This window comes from Arvicola amphibius, chromosome 10, assembly GCF_903992535.2.
Source record: "Arvicola amphibius chromosome 10, mArvAmp1.2, whole genome shotgun sequence".
NCBI classification, from domain to species: Eukaryota; Metazoa; Chordata; class Mammalia; order Rodentia; family Cricetidae; genus Arvicola; species Arvicola amphibius.
In genome coordinates, this window is record NC_052056.1 from 71,860,768 (window position 1) to 71,883,153 (window position 22,386).

At 44.3% G+C, this 22,386-nt stretch overlaps 1 protein-coding gene across 2 annotated transcripts in view; it reads right to left on the reverse strand.

Moving 5' to 3' along the window:
• The window catches only part of Map3k13 (mitogen-activated protein kinase kinase kinase 13), a 107,344-nt gene that overhangs the window by 55,071 nt on the left and 29,887 nt on the right, over positions 1 to 22,386 (reverse strand). Inside the window, exon 1 of one of the 2 annotated variants that reach the window (XM_038346615.2) lies at positions 1,710 to 1,855. The exons of the other annotated variant lie outside the window; for it this stretch is intronic. The gene's annotated coding sequence lies outside the window, so the exon portion shown is untranslated. Of the gene's footprint in view, positions 1 to 1,709; positions 1,856 to 22,386 lie in introns of those variants that run through there. 2 annotated transcript variants of the gene reach the window in all.

Sequence of the window (22,386 nt, forward strand, 5' to 3'; positions counted from 1 at the left end):
GCATGGTGTGATAAAGAAGTTAAGAAAAATATAAACAAAACATTTAAAGAGTGAAGTAAAAATAAGGAGGCAAACCATAAATAAATAAAACAAACCAGTGTGCTAGCAACATAAAAAAAGGACTCACAGATTTGGACCGGGGCTTTCTATCGATCAAAGTAAAGCACAATTGTTCAAGTAAGACGAAAACATCCAAATCATCCAAGAACAATTTCTGCTTCTTCTGAGAGACCCCCCCCCTTTCACAGATGTACCCCAAATGAGAAAGATGACAGAGCCACAACAATACCCTCCAACACAGTGCATGTTTCCCAGTTACCTCTCCTGACCAGGTGGCATCCACAGTTCCACAAAGCAGCACACAGTAAGAGATCTGGAGTCAGCAGCTCTTTGAAGGCCTGAGGTAATCCATTAGGGACGAGCCATGGCCCGTTAGAAAATCTCCTCTGACTGTGATTTTTTCATATGTGAGCTCTCAACAACACCGAGCAGCTAAAAATAATAGGTTATGTTCTCTGGCAAGAACCTCAGTTCTTATGTAGGAGATAGGCCCATAAGCTTTAATGATTAGCCCAAAGGCAGGGCCTGTAGCTCAGCAGTGGCAGAGCCTACCTCAAGGACCACAGAATTGAAAGCACCCATCCAAGAAGAGCTGACACCCCCGATGAAAATTCAGGAAACTGACCAGAATTTGTGCCTTAATATTTGATTTCCACACTTAAAATCCCCCAAAGAGCCTGACTATTTATTTCTATAATGCATAATGTTCTTTACAATCTGATGAAACTTCATTTAAAACAATATTTTGATAAATGGGAACGTTTGTAGAATGTCGTTTGCAAACAGTACAGATTATTGTTAAGACAGAGGCAATTTAATAGCTAACATCCTTGCTGAAGTAAGTCGGGAGTGATGAGGTGGGAAGTCACCATCTGGGGCTATAAATTACAACCTTGCTACATGGTAATGGACATAGGGCTGATCCATAAGGCTCCCGAGGAGAGTTCATCTATCAGGGCAGCCATCCGGAGAAGGCAAGGAGGCAAGGGCAGCTCTGAGTCCAGAAAGGGCCTCTGCTACATCCGCAAGATACAGCCCTGTCTGGCTCTCCGAAGTGACACCAGGACACACACCCCTCCTATGCAAAGTCCTAGGTTTATTAAATTATAAAGAGAAGTCTTGTGTACAACTCGAGTGGGGTCAGGATTCAGAGAGCACTAGGCAAATAAACCCAAGAGAAGAAACGGCAGCTCTCGGGATATTTTGCCGATTTCTGGTCACCTTGCAAGTATTTCTTGACAAGAAGATGGAGACATTACTTACAGTACTGAGAAGCAGCAAGTGTTAACATTTTGCGTGAGGACACTTATGTAACCACGCACAGACCCGACCGCACTGCCGAAGTGGTTGATTATGCTCCTCTGTCTCTCGCTGCAAGCTAAGAGCTGAGCTGCCTCAGATAATTTCTCAAAATATAATACTTTTAAAGATGGATGGGGAAGGAAAAAGACGGAAGAAAACAAGGAGAAAATAAAGAGAACTTCTGAGAATTAAATTTTTCAAGATAACCAGAAAATTATAGGTTGCAAGAAAAACAGCCTTAATGAGCCCTGAGTTCACTCTTGGAAGAAACCGAACACAATCAAGAGTGCTTAGATAACCATTTCTTGCTTGTTTTGGTCATCTTGGCATGCTGTTTGAATACTTACAACTTAGACCTGTCTTCTCTCCCAAAAGATTCAAGGTCTCCACGTTAGTTTTCACTGGTGCCCCCTGAGAAAGACACCCCTCAGATTTGCCACCCAAGTCACAAGACTAGAGCAAAACTGCCCCTTTTTGATGAGGAAAGAGGTCACTTACAACATATTTCTACTTACTCATTTACCAACTTAACAAATACTTTGTTAATCATCGATGATGTTGGCTTGCTATGAACAAAACTGTATCCCTGCCCTGGCGACTAGAGAAGAACACACAAATAAGTCATGACTAGGTGGTGTGAGACCCTCTCTGCAGGACTGGTGCACGTTTTTGAAGTACAAAGGGAAGATTATTGTTCCATATGAACAGAGAGGAAGAGAGAGCACCACTCGGGAGAGGCACACATGGACGCACAGACACACAACATGCACACACAGACACACAAAGAATCACAAGGCTATGTGGTGGAGGGAAAAACAGCAGGGTGGGGGAGGTGGCTGACAGGATGCCTGCCCTTCTGACAGAGGCGAGAAGGTTAGATCTGAAAGATGATTCTGTTTAAGAGCAGTAGATACGAGGGAGGTAGAGCATGGGAACCAAGCTAGCCAGAGAGACTGCAAAGCTTATCAAAGATTTTAGAGTATGGAACTGACGGTGCCCTGGCTGGAGTCAGGGGCAGAGGACCATTGTATGTCAGTGCAGAGGAGCCATGGCAGGTACCTGTCCCTGGGGGGTCAGAAAGCAGGGAACACTCAACCCGGGAAGGCCGCTGAAACAGAACGAGGAGGTGCCTAACTGAAACGGGCACGAGAACGTCAGGAAGGCAGAAGGCAATGAAGTCAGAAGAGTCACACATGGCCGCGCTTTTCTTTAATTTGGTGATCAGCATTATTCCTCTCTCGAGTAAGTTTTATCATCGCCAGTGTCTTTTCTTACACTGACACACATAAAGACCATCTTCTCGTCTCTCCCTCAGTCTGCCAGCACCCTTTACTCAAAGCCCCACCCTCTATAGGCAACTCTGAACTCAACAGATGGCAGCTAAAGGATGCGGGAGGAAGCGGGGATAACTAGCTTTCCTGTCTAGAGACAAGATCTGTATTCTCGTTAGCATATGGCTGTCCGTCAGTATCTGTAGGGATTGGCTTGAGGACCCCCTAGAAAGCTCCTAACACAAGATGAAGATGTATTGACCTAGAAGGTATGAAATCCTCTGTATTTTAACCATTTTCTGGATTGCTTATAGTGCCTAATATAACATGAGTGCCATGTAAGCCATTGTCATGGGTCATTGTGTGGAGATCAACGATAAAAGTCTGGGCATGCTCAGTCCAGATACAGTCATCACATTTTCACGAATGGCGAAACTCACGTGGAGGGCTGACTGCATGCATGTATTGTTTCACTGCATTTTAAAGGGGATGTGGGGCCTGCTATGTTGACTAGGCTATCTTTAAACTATTAAGCTTGTGTTTAGCATCTTGAGTGCTCGGTGTACAGGAGCATGCGGCCACATCTGTCTCCCATTGCTTTATTTAAATGTTTAGTGTTCTAAAGAGAAAGAAGACCTGACCGCCTGAGTCCAAATGACTATGAACCAGTAAGACTGTCTACTGTGAGTGCCGCTGTTCAGCCGTAAATTTCATAAATATCAGTCTGTTTGTACTGCCCCTGAGACAAAAGGCCCCAGGAGAAAATGATTGTGATGCCTACAGTCTGCAAAGGGTGGAAAGGATGACAAGAAAAAGTCAGAATCCAACGAGCCTTTCCTGAGCGTTTGCTACGCGTGGCCACACGCGCGTGGAAAGCTGACCGCTTGTTGATTTGTATATTCCTGACATGTCGCCAATTTAAAAAGCACCAAACAAGAAACAGGATCTGTTCTTCAGAACTCAAACTGAGTCAGGCAGGAAAGATGGCTGGATCTTCTGAGGACACAAGGCAAACCCGACAAACACGTTAGTCTGGAATGAAGGCAGATTAAGCGCAGCCATGATAGATTTGCAGAGAACAGCGAGGTATAACACGGGCAGGGAGCTTAATCTTCCTGCCTCCAGGGAATAACGGGCTGACCATCTGTCTTTGGAGGGAAGTGCTGTATGGTCTGGAGCTTGGGTGGGAGGGTGCCTTTCTTGCTGGTTTGGGAAACTTTAAATGGCTAAGCCATAGGTTTGCCCATTTGAAGATGCTGCTCCTCTGTTAGGCATTTTGGTAATTCCTAGAAACAACACTGCTTGCCAGTTCTCGGTATCACGCTGTGTCTTGTGCTTCTTTGTCTAACAACCAAACCAGGACAAATACCTCAGAGCCCTCGGACAGTTTGGTCTATCAGCATCTCTTATCACAGTCAATTTGTGCTCTGCCCTTTCCATTAACCTCTGCCCCACTCTTACAGAGCAGAGGGTGGCCCTGAGGTTTCCAGTGATTAATTTCACAAGACAAAGGATTGCAAATTCCCTTCAGGTACAAAGTCCTTCCTGGAGGCTCGGAGGCCAGGCAACCTTTCCAAGTCTCTCTGGCATATGGTAAAGCTCTACTCCAGCCTCTGCCACATTGCCGTTTGCAGGCCTGGGCCCAGTGCCATGCCACAGCCCTCAGGGCAGGCTGAGAACTGGGCTCCCCCACCCCCAGTCACATGATTCCTTAGATATTTATACAGATCAGGCCAGTTTGATGGCTTTCCCTCCCCCAAGGCAGGGTTTCTCTGTGTAACAGTCCTGCCTGTCCTGGAACTCGCTCTACAGAGCAGGCTGGCCTCAAACTCACAGAAATCCACCAGCTCCTGCCTCCTGAGTGCAGGGATTAAAGATGTTCACCACTATGCCTGGCTTGATGACTTCTTTCTCCCTCATCTTTTTACCCAGGAAAGGAGAAAGAGGACAAGAGAGAGCACATGCTGTCGGAAGAAGTTTCCTAGGAAACTCTTAAGTGCCTTTGAACTTAATTAAGGTTTACATTTTTCTCTGTCAAAATCAAGATAAATTGATCTATAGTTAGCATACGCTTGCTATGCTAAGGCTTTTAAAGGCTGTGTGATATCGTTTAATACCCCTTGACGCTTATGACCTCAGCCACTGCAGTTTAATGACTGGAAAGCAGTGCCAACAGCAGGCAGCCAGCTGGGTCACAAATGATTTGGCCCTGCGCAACTCAGAACTACTCTCTGCCTCAGTTTCCTCGTTTGCAAACCAAAGGAACCGACCTATAATGATCTCTAAGGTCTTTTTAGTCTGAAAACATGCCATGCGATCGAATGCCTCACTGGGGACCAATCTATCAGAGCGTACAAAACATTCTTAACGTGGTGAACAGCACTGAATCAAACTGTCCCTACTAAGTCTTCACGCGTAAGAAGCTCAGAACAGACTGGGCAGCTCTAGAGAATATGAAACAAATCACTAATGAAAACAATTTAACAGTGAGGCCAGGAGGGACCACCTCTCCCTACTGCCACAGCAAGCATTCCACATCACGCTGGCAGAAAGTGGGGCCGCTTGTCTCAAGGCAGTGATCCAGTGGGGCCGCTTGTCTCAAAGCCTGCTGCCAGGAGTGTACATAACTCTGCAAACCTGTCACCTAGCAGTGAAAAGGCCCACACACCTTCCTTCCTCAGTCACTCCAAACTGGACACACGGGGCTTCACTACATAACCTTCTGACCACCAGTCGGCACATTCAAGAAAGAAAGGGTGACAGCCAGCTCTTACCTGATTGGGGCAACTGATGTTCCTTACCTGGGTGTGCCTTTAGAGACATTTCTCAAAAGAGCTACAAATAAAAATGACTTTATCTTACATTTGTATACTGTTGTGCTTCCAAAGTCATTCATATATTTTAATTCCATTTGAGCTCCAGAATAACTGTGTGAGGTAGGCAGAGCTGGTGTTGAGGCTTCTTTGAAGAAAATGGAGATTGAGTGAGGTTTGGTAACACATTCTTTCCTTAAATCCTATGTCACCACCTACAGTTGCAATTGCATGTATTTATTCCTTTAGCATGTATGGGCGGGGCACGTCATACTTAGAGATCAAAGGACAACCTGCCGGAGTCAGTTCTCTCCTTCCGCTAAGTGGGTCTCAGGTTCTCATCTCGGGTTGGCCGGCTTAGCAGCAAGCACCTTCACCCCAAGCCATCTAGCTGGCCCTATGATCTTTTCCTACAAGTCTGGAAGACTGAATTTGTCTATAATTCCAATGCATTTGTTATGTCTTCTATAAATGGAGGAAGAATAAAATGCTGATATGGAATTTTAGAAAATATATTTTGAAAAAGAAACCAACAGCATATTGCATTACAATATTTCAAAAGCTGAATTAGAAACAGGGAAACACTAGACTACCAGAAAGAGAAAAGTCAAATATTATAAAGAATTTGAAATAGCCTAAATATATCAAGGAACAAGAAGCTGGGACTCCACTTCTGTGGCTATGGGAAATCCCTGTCTATGCTGGAGAAGATGCTTTAGTACCACTGCTTTGGGGTCACACTGCTATGAGTAAAGCCTCGCCCATGCCCCCAAACTCCTGGGTTCCCTGGGATGGACTGTGGCAAAATGACCTCTGGTTTGTCTTTGGAACCTCATGAGGATGGGTAAACATGCTTATCTCCCATGGCAAATTTATTTGTTAAAGTTATAAGAACAAAATTTATTTGTTAAAGTTATAATAACAAAAAAGTACATAAAAGAATATGTTTAAAGGATGAAAAGCAAAGGTATTTTTAATAAATAAGGATTTGCATGTGAGGGTTAAGATGGTTGAATGCTTCCAGAATGACAAAGAAAGTTAGGAAGGCTGTACAAGTTATAAAAGTCTAAGTTCGTAAAATGTCTAAGGTCAAAGTTGAATCAAACTTCTACTTAAATCACTGGAGTTATTGATCTATTATTGGTAACAGTTACAAGTACTGACTTAAGAAAAAAATGTACATCTAATCAAATGTTATTTAAAAGTATTTGGTTTTGTCAAGCTTTGTCTAAGTATTACACAGTAGCTAAAAGAAACAGGCTGATGAAACTGACCCTCTAAATGTCTTGGAACCATATCTGGAGGTCTATACTAATGGAGTCAAGAGGAATCAAACAGACAATTTTTTGCCTCTTGTCCTCTGTGGTGATTGGAATGCCAATGGCCACCATAGGCTCATCTATTTGAATGCTTAGTCATCAGGGAGTGACACTACTTGAGGAGCTACTTGCTGGAAGTGTGTCGCCAAGGGTGGGCTTTGAGGTTTTAAGGGCCCAAGCCAGGCCCAGTGTCCCTCTCTCTGCCTGCTACCTTGAGATTCAGATGTAGAACTCTCACCTCCTTCTCCAGTACCATGTCTGCTTGTGAACCACCATGTTCCCCATTATGAGGATAATAAACTAAATCTCTGAACCTATAAACAAGCCCCAATTAAATGTTTTCTTTAATAATTGCCATGGTCATGGTGCCTCTACACAACAACAGAACTTTGACTGAGACACCCTCTAATGCCTCTTGAAATGTCCAGTGGGATGCAGCTATTCTCTTGTTCATTGAGGCCATGGAGACCCCAGTGGCCTCTAACCATTGTCTAGTCTACACAAACTTCTTCAGTGCTTCCAAGCAAAACCATAGTCAAGCAAGGCCTCTGACTTATCCTTACACAGAGGGAACAACTGGCAAGAGGAAGACCAGAGGAGCCAGAGTTGAACCCCCAGCCTAAGGGATTTCTGAGAAACAGACCCTCAACTGGCTTTGACAATAAAACAGGAAAACTATTAATTTTGGCCAAATGCATGGTCTTAAACACCTAGCAAGAAAATATAGCCAAAGATTACTGCTACGTTTCTTTAACAGTTTAAGGGATCACATCCCCTAGACAACAAACTTAAACCCAATCTCTCTAATGATTTTCTTCTTAACAAAGATGGTGCCTAGATAGAAGACTTCAGACCATGGCTCAACCCAACACTCCAGGATCTTCCCATGGACCAAAGGGACAGACTATTTGTTTTAACCGAAAAATCAAATGATGGCTAAATTTCTTCTCTGTCCCTCTTTAGAAGCCATTTGGGTGGGACCTCACATTGTTATTCTAGACACTCCAACAGCTATCAAAGTACCCACAAGAAATTCTTGGGTTTATCACTCTCAAGTCAAGCTTTCAAGGCTAAGAGAAAAATAAGGAGGACCAATAGATGAATGTCTTGAAAAATTATCAGGAAATCCTAGTGGACGTTGATATGGATGCCACCTCTCTCTGGCTTCTCCCTGCCCCCAGTTCTAACTCTTGCCTTCCCCTCCCCCTCAGCTTTTTCTCTCAGCACCAGTCAGGGATTTCCTTTTATCCCCATACCCAAAGGTTATATAAATAAAACCACCAATGGACTTTGGGTTTTTTTTTTTTTGTTAAGTCCTTGGGAGGGGTACCACGACTACTATACCTGACACCCCATTCATTTGGCAGAAGCCAAATCAGTTATTATCCCAGTTCTAGAAAAGCAGTCAGAGATAAGGCTTCAGAAGGGTGACTGATGGGAACAGGAAGTGAAACTGGCTAGGGGGTTGAAAGTGAAAAGATCCTGAAGGAAAGAAACCAGTTTCCTTCTTGGCTGAAAGTCAGAAATGTTCTCAGGCCTCTTGGCAGCCTCGCCTTTGCCAGAGGCCAGATATACCAAAACTGTTCTGGGGCTCTGATCCTGAACCTGGATCCTAAATATTTTTAGAGTTACCTCTGCAGAGGGGAAATGGCAGAATAGAAAACAATGATTGTGGTCAAGAGCCTAGAATTTCTGGGCTGGGTGGAGAACTAACATTTTAGTTGGGCTGCATCAATCCTGTGGCCCAGGGAACACCCCTAGAGAGGCTGTGCACCCTTTGCCATAAAGAAACAGGTAGAACAATTAGCTCCTTACTGAGATACTGTTCCTAGAATCCTGGCCCTTAGTGCAGAACCTCTCCTGGTCATGGCCACACAGCTTCCCGTCCTTACTGCAGAACCTCACCTGGCCACGGCCACACAACTTCACTGTCCAAAACTGCCTCACTGTGGCCTCTTGTTCTACTCCCCCATCTTGACCAAGTGCCCCTCAACCTCCTTGAATGGTCACATTCGCCTTTTTCTTCCTGTGTCAACATCACAATAAATGTACTGCAAAAGATGCTCTAGTCAAGAAAAAGTTGTGAGTAACTTTGAAATGGTCAAAAAAGATTACTGGGCAATTTGCCTAGGAAACCATTCTTATTCTTATTTTGTGTGAGCCTTTCCTTGTCTCTAAGACATTCGTAACTTTGTAAATTGTAACAAAGAGATAGTAATATAACTGGTTGTGTTTTAAAAGCAGAGGGTCTTCCACCTTGGGTAGTAACAGAGAATGGGGTGCAATGCAGGGTGTAAGCCAACATTCTTAAGAGCTTATTCACGTGTTTGAATTTTTCTCATAACATCTTATAATTTTCAGGCTGGGACATGGCTCAGTCAGTGAAGGGCTTGCTTTGAAAACATGAGGATAAGAGTTCAATCCCAGAATCTATGTAAAAAATGCCAGGCATACTGCACATGCTTGCAATCTCAGCACTGGGAAGGAAGGAAGGAAGGAAGGAAGGAAGGAAGGAAGGAAGGAAGGAAGGAAGGAAGGAAGGAGACAGAAGGAAGGAAGGAAGGAGAAAGAAGGAAGGAAGGAAAGAAGGAAGGAAGGAAGGAAGGAAGGAAGGACCTACCCTGTCTTGGGTGTTACATACTCTGTCTTGGGTGTTATACACCATGGCAGCCCCCACGTGCTCCACGCTCCCCGAGGTCTTGTGTGTTACATACCCTGGCCCTCTTTGCCCTCTTGGGATTGTTTCTGCCTCCATTCCCATTTCAATGTAATGCAATAACATACAACCCTCTTTCATCTCTTCCAGGAATGACCACTTCTATGCAACTATTCACAGTCAAAAGGCCAATGGATGTCATAATTTACTCTATTTTAGAAAAGAAATCCCAAGTAAACTGAAGTGTACCCTATTTGAATATATAATCCATACTCTTTGGGGGAAAGGGTTGGGACTGTATCCTAGGTGCCTTTTCTGTTGTCGTCCTTGAGCCTCATGTGGACCTTGGGGTGCACAATATGCTCCTAAATGACTGGTAACACCCCAGGCTATGTACTGGGGACATACTGGTGATTGATGGCAAGTTCAAATGTACTGGACATGAAGCACAATATATTAAACTCACTATGAGTGGAATATGGCTTAAGGAGTTCAGGGACTGCGCCAGATTACATAGCTGTTGAAGCATAGAGCCCAGGACTCGTGTCTGGCCATGGCACCTGCCCTCACAGAGCTTAGACAGCAGGGTGGTGTCCAGTGGCCTTGTGCTGAAACCTGAGATCCGGCAGGCTTCCTGAAAGGACTGGTAGCAGGTGAGCCACAAGAACAAGCCAGAACTGAAGGAAGAGATGTAGGAAGTGTGTTGGCTGCAAAGAGAAACACAGTTCAGAGAGAGACATGAAAGGAAAAGGCAGGAAATACATAGATCTGAAACGAGTCCTGATGTTGAGTTATGGAAAAATAGAAACATTAGGCACGAGAAGCAAAGTGTTATTGCAAGATGGCAGCCTTTATTCTAGAAGATTCTACAAAGTTGAGTGGGATTCTCAGCCCCACACAGTGGAAAAGGCATTCTGGGTATAGAGAGCATAGAACAGGACAGGGAGACTAGAGACAAAGACGACTTTGAAATAATGGAAAGATGGAAATGCCCTGCTTAAAGAGCGCCTGAAGCCGACAAATGCACAGATTCAGAATGTGGAAGGATAATCTTCAAAAGGGTAAAATGCCCCACACTCACAGAAAGTTGGTATCTAGCTGGGTGGTGGTGGCGCATGCCTTTAATCCCAGCACTCAGGAGGCAGAGGCAGGTGGATCTCTGTGAGTTCGAGGCCAGCCTGATCTACAAGAGCTAGTTCCAGGACAGGCTCCAAAGCTACAGAGAAACCCTGTCTTGAAAAAATATTGGTATCTATATGAGTATCTTATTTTACTATGATAAAATACCTGCATCTAGGGGCCATACAATGAAGAGATTTAACTAGCTCACAATTCTGGAGACTCAAGAGCATGGCTCTTCTGTAAACTTCATGTTAGATGGTGTTATGGTGATGAAGTGTAATAAAAATTGGATCCCTGGTTAGTGGGTTCCTCCACTGCCAATGCAATAAGCCAAACCAAACTGACTTAATAAAATAAATCCAGATTTAATAAACAGGGCAATGCAAAGCAGAGCACTCCCAGGCGGCTCTCAGGAAGGCCGGAGACAGAACACAAGAGCACAGCTGGCAGATTTATGGGCCAGTCTGTTTTGTTTGTTTTTTGTTTTTGTTTTGTTTTTCGAGACAGCAGTCCTAGCTGTCCTGGAACTATCTCTTGTAGACCAAGCTGGACTTGAACTCACAAAGATCCTCCTATTGTGGGCCAGTCTTAAATAACCAGTATAACCAGTAGGTGTGGTCTCAGGCATCTCTGAGGAAAGAGCAGCTAATGGTGGGCTTTCTCAGGGACAGTCTGGAGTGAGGAGTGAGGCAGCTCCTGGGAGCTGCTGTGTGAGCTGGAATGCCTCCCCCCCAACAGATTCCAAACAAAGTGTACAGTGCAAGAAACCACATGGCTAGGAAGGGAGCAAGGAATTGAGCCTGGCTAGGTTCACTGTTTTTTTTATAACAACCAGTTTTCAAGAGAGATAAGCCAATCCTATAGCTCCTTCTGAGGAGAAACCCATGACCTTATTACCTTATTATCTACCAGACTCCAGCTTTCAAAGGTTCTACAACTTGAACACCACCATATTCGAGACTAAGCATCCAGCACATGAACCTTTAAGTGGCATGCTCAAAACACAGCAGTGTCAAAGATTTTATTTAGCATATCCATCAATGGAGAAAACAGTAGGTTTTTAAAATACACATGTGTATGTATGTGATGTGATGTGGTGTGTGTGTGTGTGTGTGTGTGTGTGTGTGTGCAGTCAGAGGACAAGCTCTGGGAGTCTGTTCTTGCCCTCCACTATGTGGGTCCTGGGAATTGAACTTGGGTCTTCAGGTTTTGATGGAACATACTCTTATCTTACTCATCTTCCCAGACCACTAATGTGAGTTTTAGAAAAATCCTTGAAAACAGTAAGGCATAAAAGCAGAACATTATAAGTTAATGCTCTTTTCTCTAAATTATTCGTTTTATATTCATTTTTAATTGTTATTTCTTTGGGTGCTGTGTTTCTAAATTTATTTATTTATTTTAGACAGAGTCTTTCTGTACCTCAAGTTGGTTTGGGACTCACTATGCAGCCCAGGCTGGTCCCAAACTCTTGGCAGCCCTCTTATCTCCGTCTCCTAAATGCTGGAATTATAGGCATGATGTACTGTGCCCAGATAAACTTCATCCTTAATAAACAAAATCCCATCTTTATTATCTGGCTTAAAAAGAGAAAATTCAGGAACACTCTACAGTATGGATGAGCTTAGAACATGTTATGTTGAACAAAGGGTGCCAGGCACGAAAGGATAAATTGTGTGTTTTCTCTTCTACAGGGTACTTTAGGGGAAGGATTATCCTTTGCCATCAACCTCTGGTACCCGGTCTCCACATACAAGAACTCTGGACAGGTTAGGGTGTGTGTTTGACACAGGCACCAGAAAGGGGGACCTGAGGCTGGAGTTTGGTTCCCCATGCCCACAACTGCTTGCAGTTCCAACTCCAGAGGATCCGACATCTTCCTCTGGCCTCTGGGCACACCTGAACTCTTGGGCACATAATTGGACATATACACATCGACAAGATCTGTTGTGGAAGATCACACTAACCAGACCAACACCTGCTCTGTGCTCAGCAACAATGCAGTCTTCAGAGCGCCTCTAAGAACCTGGATTCTGGCAGAATCTTCCAGCAAACTGCTGTTTTATAAAATTTTACTCCCTTCCCAAGGAAGGAAGCACATGAAAGTGTAACCCTGGAGCCAGACTGTTTGAACTCGAATGGCACCCCCACCACCCCATGGATTTACCTCCTTTCAGCATTGGTTCCATCTGGACCTTTCAGCATCTGGAAACTAGGAGCAATCTGAACAGCGCCCACCTCCCAGATCTTTACACTGCTGTGAAGCCCACCACAGACACGGCGGCCATCTGGTTCTCACAGGCATGTGCTGTCAGTGGGGCTCATGGCAGGCTCTGAGGACCTGGGGGGATCCCAGATCTGTCAGGGATCTGTGAGGTAAGGATAGTTTCACAAGGCAAGACATTGTTTCCCCCTTTTATTCCCATTCTCCTCAAGTTGTGGAGTGTCCCCGCAGCCGCTGTATCCAGCGTATATTACAACGGATGAAACTAGTGGCCAGTGGGTCCCCATCAGGGAACACCTACTCACAGTGCTAACCGCCTAGAAAAAAAAAAACCCTGAAAGTTTAGGAAACAGTTATTTTTCGTTAAAGAGAATAATCTTTATGCTAATAAAAAGCTTATTATTTATTGTTTTTTAATTAATTAATGTTTTAGAACTTTCTCAGTTTTAAATCCTAATCTACTAAATACAGAATATGCAACTCGGATAAAGGAATTCTTTTGGGGTCTTCACTTTTCTAGTCTAAAGACTAAAAAGGTCGGAGGGTCATTATTCTATTCTACTATAGTGTATGTGCCAATCTCTCTAGCACAAGCTGGGAATTCTTGGGACATAATTCTTTTTCTCCTTCTACCCTCCTTTTCCTTCTATTCCTTTTTTTTTTTTTTTTGGTTTTTTGAGACAGGGTTTCTGTGTAGCTTTGGAGCCTGTCCCGGAACTAGCTCTTGTAGACCAGGCTGGTCTCGAACTCACAGAGATCCGCCTGCCTCTGCCTCCCAAGTGCTGGGATTAAAATGAGCCACCACCGCCCGGCTCCTTTTTTTTTAAAAAAAAAATTCCTCTATATACCAACTTGCAGTAGCCGACCTATCACGACACAGGAGACAAAGGAGAAGGAGCCCACTTGTATTGGCAGCTGCTGCTCAGCTGGGACTGTGTGCACTGGGCCCCGTGCTCAGTTTCTCTACCTGACCTCACCCTGGCTCCATGGTCATATCAATTACATGCACAGGAGAAACTCAGGTTTGCTTAACAATTTACACAAGACATACAGCTACTAATAGAAGCACTGGGTCCCACCTCTCAACTGAATGACTCCAGAAACCAAACTGTCACCCATGTTCATGAGCGGTGAGGTTTAGATGAAGGCCATTGGGCAAAACCAGTTCCTTAGAAAGCGTAGCCCAGGATAGCTATTGATTGCTCACTCTGTCACTGCCTGAAGTCTGGAATTCTGGGTGACTCTGGGGTAGTCACATCGTCACTTAGAGCATCGTTTCCATGGTTGAATAAGAGAACATTGTCTTATATTAATGTATATAAAGTCCTTATCAAGAACGCACGGCCTCTGCTGCTCAAGAGGTGAAAGGAGCCACCTCACAGCACCTCTGAGAGTGGGGAGGACACAATTTTAAAATAACTGTGTTATAAAATTTGAAGAAATAAGAGAAAAACAAAAAGTACTCCAAATTTTGGCATACTTCTTCCAATTTTTCCTACTTGAAAAATTAAATGTAAAAATGGTGTTCTACTTGAAGACTTGCCCTGTTTCTCTTGACTGCTACACCACACACCTTTTCAAACAGCTGCATGCACGCCATTGCCATTTCTCATGCAGCACACATCCCACAGCTGGCTGGTTGTTCTTGTCATTTGAGCTGGCTGCATCATATGAAAGACTGGATTAGTGAACTGCGAGCCTTTGCTCCCTGGCAGACACAGGTAAGGTTTTCACAAGCCTCTGGTCACATGTTCAGGGTTCTTATTCATGACGCCCAAAACCCTGTTTTACTTACATTTCTACTTAAACACCATAAAGTTAAATGTGTATATTTATATTATTAATTAACGTTAAACACATGGTTCAATGACTTATGCCTAAATAAAGCTGATTTAACACATACTTTTCTGGAAACTCCTGTTATGAAGCATTACAGTTTCAGTCTGGGATGCTATCTTAAAGTCCCAGTGTTAAGATGTTGGGCTAAGTGAGAGGTTTTGGTCAGTGGTTCTCAACCTGTGGGTCACAACTCCTTTGGGGACTGAATGGCCCTTTCATAGGGGTCCATATCAGATATCCTACATATCAGATAATTACATTACAATGCATAACAGTAACACAATTACAGTTATGAAGTAGCAATGAAATAATTTCATAGTTGGGGGTGACCACAACATGAGGAACTAACTATTAAAAAGTCATGGCATTAGGAAGGTTGAGAACCCCTGCTTTAGGACATTAGTAACATACACTCAGAGGAGGTCGTGGGAGGCCACTGTGTCCCTTCTCATGATGTGAGCAGCTCCACCACACAGCCCAGCCCTGATGTTCTGTCACAACATGGGCCGGAGAGCTGACAGACTCAGACCGAAATGTGATTATCCAAGGATGCTGTTGTAAGACTTGGGGATGGTTGTCGTATTTCTTGTGAGCTGGGTTAGTTCCCGCAGAAGTGCATTAGTTCTGACTAATGAGTTATTGTACAGCAGGAGACATCTGCCCACAGCAGGAGCCTAAACAGGACTGCAGAACTCTGTTAGGTACAGGCTGAGAGTGTGGCAGATGACTCGGGTGTGTGCTATTCTGTGCTCGTCTGTGAAAACAACCATAAGAGGACCAGGAATATTGATTTGACCTAAGAATAAACTTCAATTGCCAAGTAAATTTATAAGTACAGTATTTGTGAAGAAGTAGGATTCACTGTCTTTTCTAATTATTGGGCAATTAAGCTAGTTCTTTTTCTTGCTTGAAATGCTACCATCATCAATGCTGTTGTGCATAAAGCTTCTTTTAGGAGAATTTTCTTGGAAACTAGTGGAAACTTATAACTTTGATGGAGCTTACTTAATTGTGCTATTCTTGTAGCATCCCATATTAGTCCTTATGATCCATATGTGTTAGTCAGCTTTCTGTTCCTGGAATACATATTTGAGATAATGAACTTATAAAGAGAAAAGGTTTGTCCTAGCTCACAGTTTTGGAAAGTCCAGCCCATGAGCTGTTGCTTTGGGGGGTGTGGTGAGGTGGACCATCACAGCTGGAGTGCGTAGTAGAGCAAGCAGCTCAGTTCACCTCCTGAGAAAGGACCAGAGTAGCCTATCGTCCCTCAAGGGTAGCTGTAAATGACTAGACCTGTCACTTAGTCCCACATCTTACAACGTCATCTCCTCCTAATAGCACCGAGCGGAGGAGCCTTTGGTGTCACCCACAATCCAGACTCTAGTGCTCTGCTCCTCACAGAATGTGCGTGGTCTTAGAACTGGCAGCATCAGCATCGCTTGTGGCTACTTAGAAGAGCTGAGAAGATATTGCCAATCTAAGTGTCCAGAATCTGACTTAAACAGAATCGGTTCCCATGCACATTAAAATTTGAGCTTTGCTGTGAACCAAGAATTCTCAAACTTCAGCATGCACCAGCCTCCACTAGTCAGCTGGTTGAACACAGATTCCAGAACCTGCTGCCAGCATTTCTGACTGAATCATGGAGTAGGCCCAGAATTTCTAACGAGTTCCTCAGGATGCTGACAATATTGGATATAGGTGACATCTTTTGAAGCACCACTTTGGCCAGTTCATGGTGAGACTCTGCAGAATCAATGCTGTAAGGTGCTAATGTGTCCTTTTTAGAGAAAGAGAAGGGGGGGTGAGTGGTTTATAACTTATCAAAAGAAATTTTCACCGTGGAGCTGAGTCAAGCTAACTAGATTGGTTAGATCAACTGAGAAAGAGAAGCGGAAAAAAATGTGTTTCCTCTTATTTAGGCATACTCCATAAAAGAATCTACCACTAAGGACTGAAAAATTTTTATTGAGTATTTGTTTCATCAATTATATCCATAATTATATACAGAAAAATTATCTGAGGGACTTTCTAGGGAAAGTATTTCATTTCCTTTAACTTCTTCAGTGTCTTCCTGGTCCCTAACAAATCTCTGGCTGCTACCTACCACCCAGACAAAGGCCAGGGACTTCTTAGAAGCACACACAAAAATGTCAAACGCAGAACACTGTTACGCGAATGCATGACTCCTCAGCGTAGCACAGTTTCTGGGTATGAGCTATTTTAGGTAAGTCACCATTGTAAGTTCATATTGCTTATGAACCCTGGCAAGACTTTGATGTAAAAGACTCTCCTGTATGGGTACTTCCTTGGAGTGTCTTCCATTTTTTCCTAGGGTGCCCTTGGCTTTTCAATGATAAAGAGGTCCTTCTTCCTTTACCTTCTTTCATTTTGTATGGATAGTGTGCACATATAGTGCATGTATAGATAGTGTATGTATGTTGGCATGCATATGGACATATGTGTATGAGCAAGTGGAAGCCAGAAGATGATGCTGGATATCTTTCTCAATCATTACTTCCCACCTTATATTAAATTCTTCTGCTGCTGATGATTCTTTTAAAATTATTTAAAAAAATTTCAGACAAGGTCTCTCTGTGTAGCCTTGGCTAGCCTGGAACTTACTCTATAGATCAAGCTGGTCTCAAACTCAGACAGGTCCGCCTGCCTCTGCCTCCCGAGTGCTGGGATTAAAGATGTGTGCCACCACACCTGGCTAAGGCAGGATCATAGCATTCAACCCAGAGCTCATGGCTTCCGGTAGTCTAGTTGGTCAGCTTGCCGAGGATCCCCTGCCTCCACTTTCCAAACACTGGGATTGCAGGCATTATGTGGGTGCTGCGGATCAGAACTTTGGCTCTTATATCTGTGTGGCACTGAACCATACCACCAGCCTTTCTGTCTTTACCTCCTAGAACCAGACCTCCCCTCCCCCACCAAACACCTCATCCGAGTATTGCTGCATCTCCAGGAAAAGAACCCCTAGGCTTCCTCTGCTTTTATCCTGCATAGTTGTGATATGGGCTATCATGCCAGCTGAGGTTGTCAATACGGTGGTCCAAACTTCCCAGAAAGGAGCAGAGCATTGTACCATTGTTTAGGTCTCAGACCAGCACACCGATTCTGGGCTGATCACTGTAAAGTGTGCGCTACTCCCAGCTTCCTGATCATCCACGGTTCCAAATGCACCAACAGAGTGAGTAAGAACCAGACGGTGACTCCAGTAGAGGCCCGGCAGGCACCTGGCTTTTGCCTCTTCCCAGCACTGTGAATAGTCTTGATAGCATCAGCCAGGACACTCATTTGCACCATTGTGGTATCAGAAGAAGAGAGAGAGGCAAGGGCTGGCCCCAAGCTTTTAGAACCTCACTGGATACTGCAATGTAAATAAAGTGTGGTCAAAGGCAAGCAGGGACGTGGTGAGTGTGAGGGAGAGCAGAGTCAGTACGCCAGGCAGCCGTCTTGATGGAAAGAAACCAGGAAGGAAACAGAAAAGCTATGCCACTGTATTCCTTTCCCCAAGAGACGTACTCCAGTCTTGAGGTCTCTGAGAATATTTAAAGTCATGGCTTTGAAAATTTGCACAAGCAATAGAAAGCAAATGTTCAGTTATTTTTTTCCATAGACGAACAGATGGAAGAGATTCTACTCAAAATGGCAAGAGAAAGGAGATGGGGGTAGGGAGAATGTGGCAAGACAGTAAAATCTGTCTTCGTATTGGCTTTGGAGCTTTACCAGCTGCACGGTCAGGTGGGCATTTCCCCAGAAGTTGCTCTGCCTGACACAGGGAAGGCAGACTCGCTGAGGGCTGGAGGTCACGATGGGAACAGCCATTGGTATGCTGTGGATGTTCCTTTGTGACATGCATATGTACTTAGAGAGTTGGGATATGGGATATCATAGAACTGCTATGTGATTGGTAAAATGCTTCTGCTTACTTCAGCCAGGGATTATTTTCTCTGGAAGACGCAGTCCTGACTCATGTTTTGCCGGGCTTTATCTCACTAGACTCAATTACCCGTGGTTATACACGCCTGCAGATAGTCTAATGGATCCCATTAATGGCAGGCCTGCCGGCAGCTAACAATGCAGGCACCGTGCCTGGGGGTAATAAGAAGCCTCAGTGGACTTATTTTGCAAATTGATCCCTCTTTAGTAATAGCAAGTGTGACAGTCCCCTTTAGGACTCTAAAATAGAATCTTTCTCAGTCTGGATCCTACAGTGACTTCCCCCAGTTCTAGGTGGAACTGCTTTCCTGGCTTCCAGCAGGCATCTCTATGCAGCCCCAGTCTCCTGGGGCTCTGGCCTCTGTCTTTCTTATCCTGTCCCTCATCGTCAGCCATTTCTTTAGCCCTTTGGCCCAATCAACTCAATCTTCCCTTCTCCAACCTCTCACCAAACGTCTGCTCAGAGCTGTCCTCTCCACCACTGCCCCAGGCCAGGGACTCGCTGGAGACAGTCAGTGTCTGTCTGCAGAACGCCCTACATTGTTTTCTCCTTCGTATTTTAAACAATTACAGCTGCAGTGACTGGGCTTTCTCTCGGGAGTGCCCCGCAACACACAATCGGTTTTTGCAAGAAGACAGCTTTTTATCACACTGTCACATGGAGAAATCTCGGTACTAAAGGAGTCGACACACAAAACCCTAACAGCTGCTAAGACTAGATACCACAACCTGGCGTGGAGCGCACACTCACAACCCCACACTTGGGAGGTGGAGGGAGGAGCAGGAGTTCAGGGTCATGACAGCTACACAGTGATTTTGAAACCAATTTTCACTACATAGAGATTTTTGTCTCAAAGAAACAAAAACGAAAGAAAAAAAAAGAGGTATCAGCCTTCTCTGCTTGGCAATTGCACATATGAAAAAGAATGTAAGAAAATTCTAGCCTGGTAAAACAAATCTACAAATGGAAAGAGAGCTTTGGGTAAGTTTTCATATTATAATGTATGTACGCATGTGTGCATACGTGTTTGTAGGTGTGCTTGCCTGTGCAAGTACGTGTGAAGGTCAAAGGCTGACATGGGAATGTCCTGAGAGAAGATCTCTCACTGAGCCTGGAGACTGCCGCCTCAGGTAGACTGAGCAGCCAGCAAGCTCAGGGATCCAGCTGTCACTGCGCTGGGGTTACAGATAAACTCTGCATGCCCAGCGTTTGTTTTGTTTTGTTTTGTTTTTGTGGGTGCTGAGGATCTGAACTCAGGTCCTACTCAATAAACTGTCTACCCAAATATGCTTACTTTAAAAAATACAACTGAATTTCTTTCTTTAACAAAATCTACAAGTTCAAGACACTAATCCTTTAACCAACTTACTATTTGGGGAAATACGAGAAAATAATTTTCAAAACCAGCAACCATTATGCAAAATAAGAGAGTTTTACAAAGTCTCGCCACACTCTGCATGGATTTACTGGGTCTTCCGGTCTTCATTTTCTTATTTTTAGTGTTTAGTTTTTCAGCCAGGTAAGGCTGGCTTAAAGTCAGCAGTTTCTTTATGGTGTTTTCATCCCCATGGGCCATTTACTTGGTTCTCACTGACTCCTGTCCCCCTCTGCCCTTCTCCACCCCCCTTCACCCCTCCTCCAAATAGCCCATACTTTCTCACTCATCCCAGGACTCAGGTGTGACTCAGTTGTACCGTGAGCGAAAGAACAGTAGAAGGCAGTGAGGGACGGCTGGAAAGAGCCACCCACCATAGCAAAATGCTTGAGTTCGCTTTAATCACAATGAAAATCATAAATGAATGGATTCATTCATACGAATTGATGAATTTCACATGAGAACACAAGAGAAATCAAAGAAAAACTGTAGTACACACCACACGGAGAGGACTGACCTGCAGCCACATCCCTCAGCCGAGACCTGGTCCGTCAGTGGAAAGAAGCATCCTTTCGAGTACATCGAGCAGCTGAAGCAAAGCCACTTACAGTGGGCATGCCCAAATCAAGATCATATCAGGTCTGGATGCAGTTTAGGTCAGGGCAGTTCATGACCTGTGGGTCACGACCCCTTCTCACAGGGGTCGCATATCTGACATCCTACATGTCAGACATTTGCATTTCGATTCATGACAGTTATGCAGTATGCAGTAGCACGGAAATCATTTCATGGTTGGGGGTCACCACAGCATGAGGAACTGTACTGAAGAGTGGGGACATTAGGAAAGCTGAGAGTCACTGATTTAGGAGGAAGTCCTGGGACAAGCCTGAGATCAGTTTACCTTTTTATTTCCCTGTCTTGCTCGGGCACCTCCACTTGAAACACAGAACAGCACTACCTCCTCCTCAGCGGCAGCAGCTTCCGTGGAGGTAATAGGACAGCGGTGAGGAAGGACTAGCGTCGGCCTGGATTTTAACCAGACTGCCCTAGAAATGGTCATTTGCCTGTTTGATGTTGGCCGTTCACAGCCAGGTTCCTACACTGTCGTAATTATGGTCATCTGAACACAAAGTCTTCGTCTCCCATCTTAAAGGGACACACAGTAAAAGAACAGCCACCAGGAAGTCGACGGCTTTGCTGAGAACGGTCAAACCCCGTGCAGGCCTTTTGCACTCTGCAGTTCCATCCTTCCCACACTGTGTCAGCGTGCCTTACCGCAGAGAAGCAAAACGACGGGCTTAGTTTCAGAAGTCTGTCTTATAAAGGACACACGAATCACGGGCGAGGATCTAAGGCAATGGTTTCTCTAGTTCTAACTCTGTCGTGGGTTCTTCATTTTTTGTGGTAGATAAGAACATAAAAATGTAATTGGTAGTGAAAAAGCAACATCCGGAGCAAAGGTCTACGGTTGCGGGATGGCTCCTCTAACTGCACAGAAGTCCACTGAAGGATTCGGACACTCCGTCTGGGCCAGCACTTGCTTGAGTAGTTAACTTAGCTGCATGCTGTTTTTAGATGCACATTCTTTACAATAAAGTGATTTTTTTATTTTGTAAAAGTACCTTAATATAAGTATTGAGATAAATGTAGAAGGCAGGTGAACCATTCAAGGTAGCGTGTGTGTGTATGTGTGTGTGTGTGTGTGTGTGTGTGTGTGAATCTCATTATAAAGTGTAAAAACCGATAGAAGCTGAAGTATCTGTCCTACCGCATACAGTGGTGGTCCTCTGCCTGATTCTAACCACAGCCTGCACACTGGTCTGCCGTGGTGATGTTATGAGGATACACACACACACACACACACACACACACGCACACGCACACGCACACAAAGATTCCCAACAGGGTAGCAAGTATGATCTGAAAGGCTTCCTTAAGAACTCTCCCTGCCGGGCCCTCCATCTGTTGAAGAACCACCAGTACTACACCTCACCAAAAGCACACTTGCCAACAGTGTTCATGGAACACCAGGCACCAGGTACAAATGATCGACCGAAGGGTGCCGGCTCAGAGCACACAACCCTCCCTCTCCCTCTACCACCCCTTCTCTCCTTCTCATCTGACTTAGCCTCTGCTCATTTAATCTCTTTGAGTAGCCAATATCTGGAAGGAAAAAAAACCAAACCAATTCAATTAGAAAAGACACTTCTTTTACTTTACCTCCTCTGGTTCTCTCTAATCCCTTCCCATGTTTAGTTTTCTCCTTAAAAACATTACCATTAAATAGTTTATTTCTTTACTCCTTGTCTCCTTCCACTGGAATCAAATAAGCAAGAGGCAAGTCTTTTTGTCTCATTTGTTCTCTGCCAAATATTAGTACCTAAAATAAATATTAGATACTCAGTAAATACTTGTTGATTAAATAAATAAAACTGAACGACAACGCCTCTATGCCT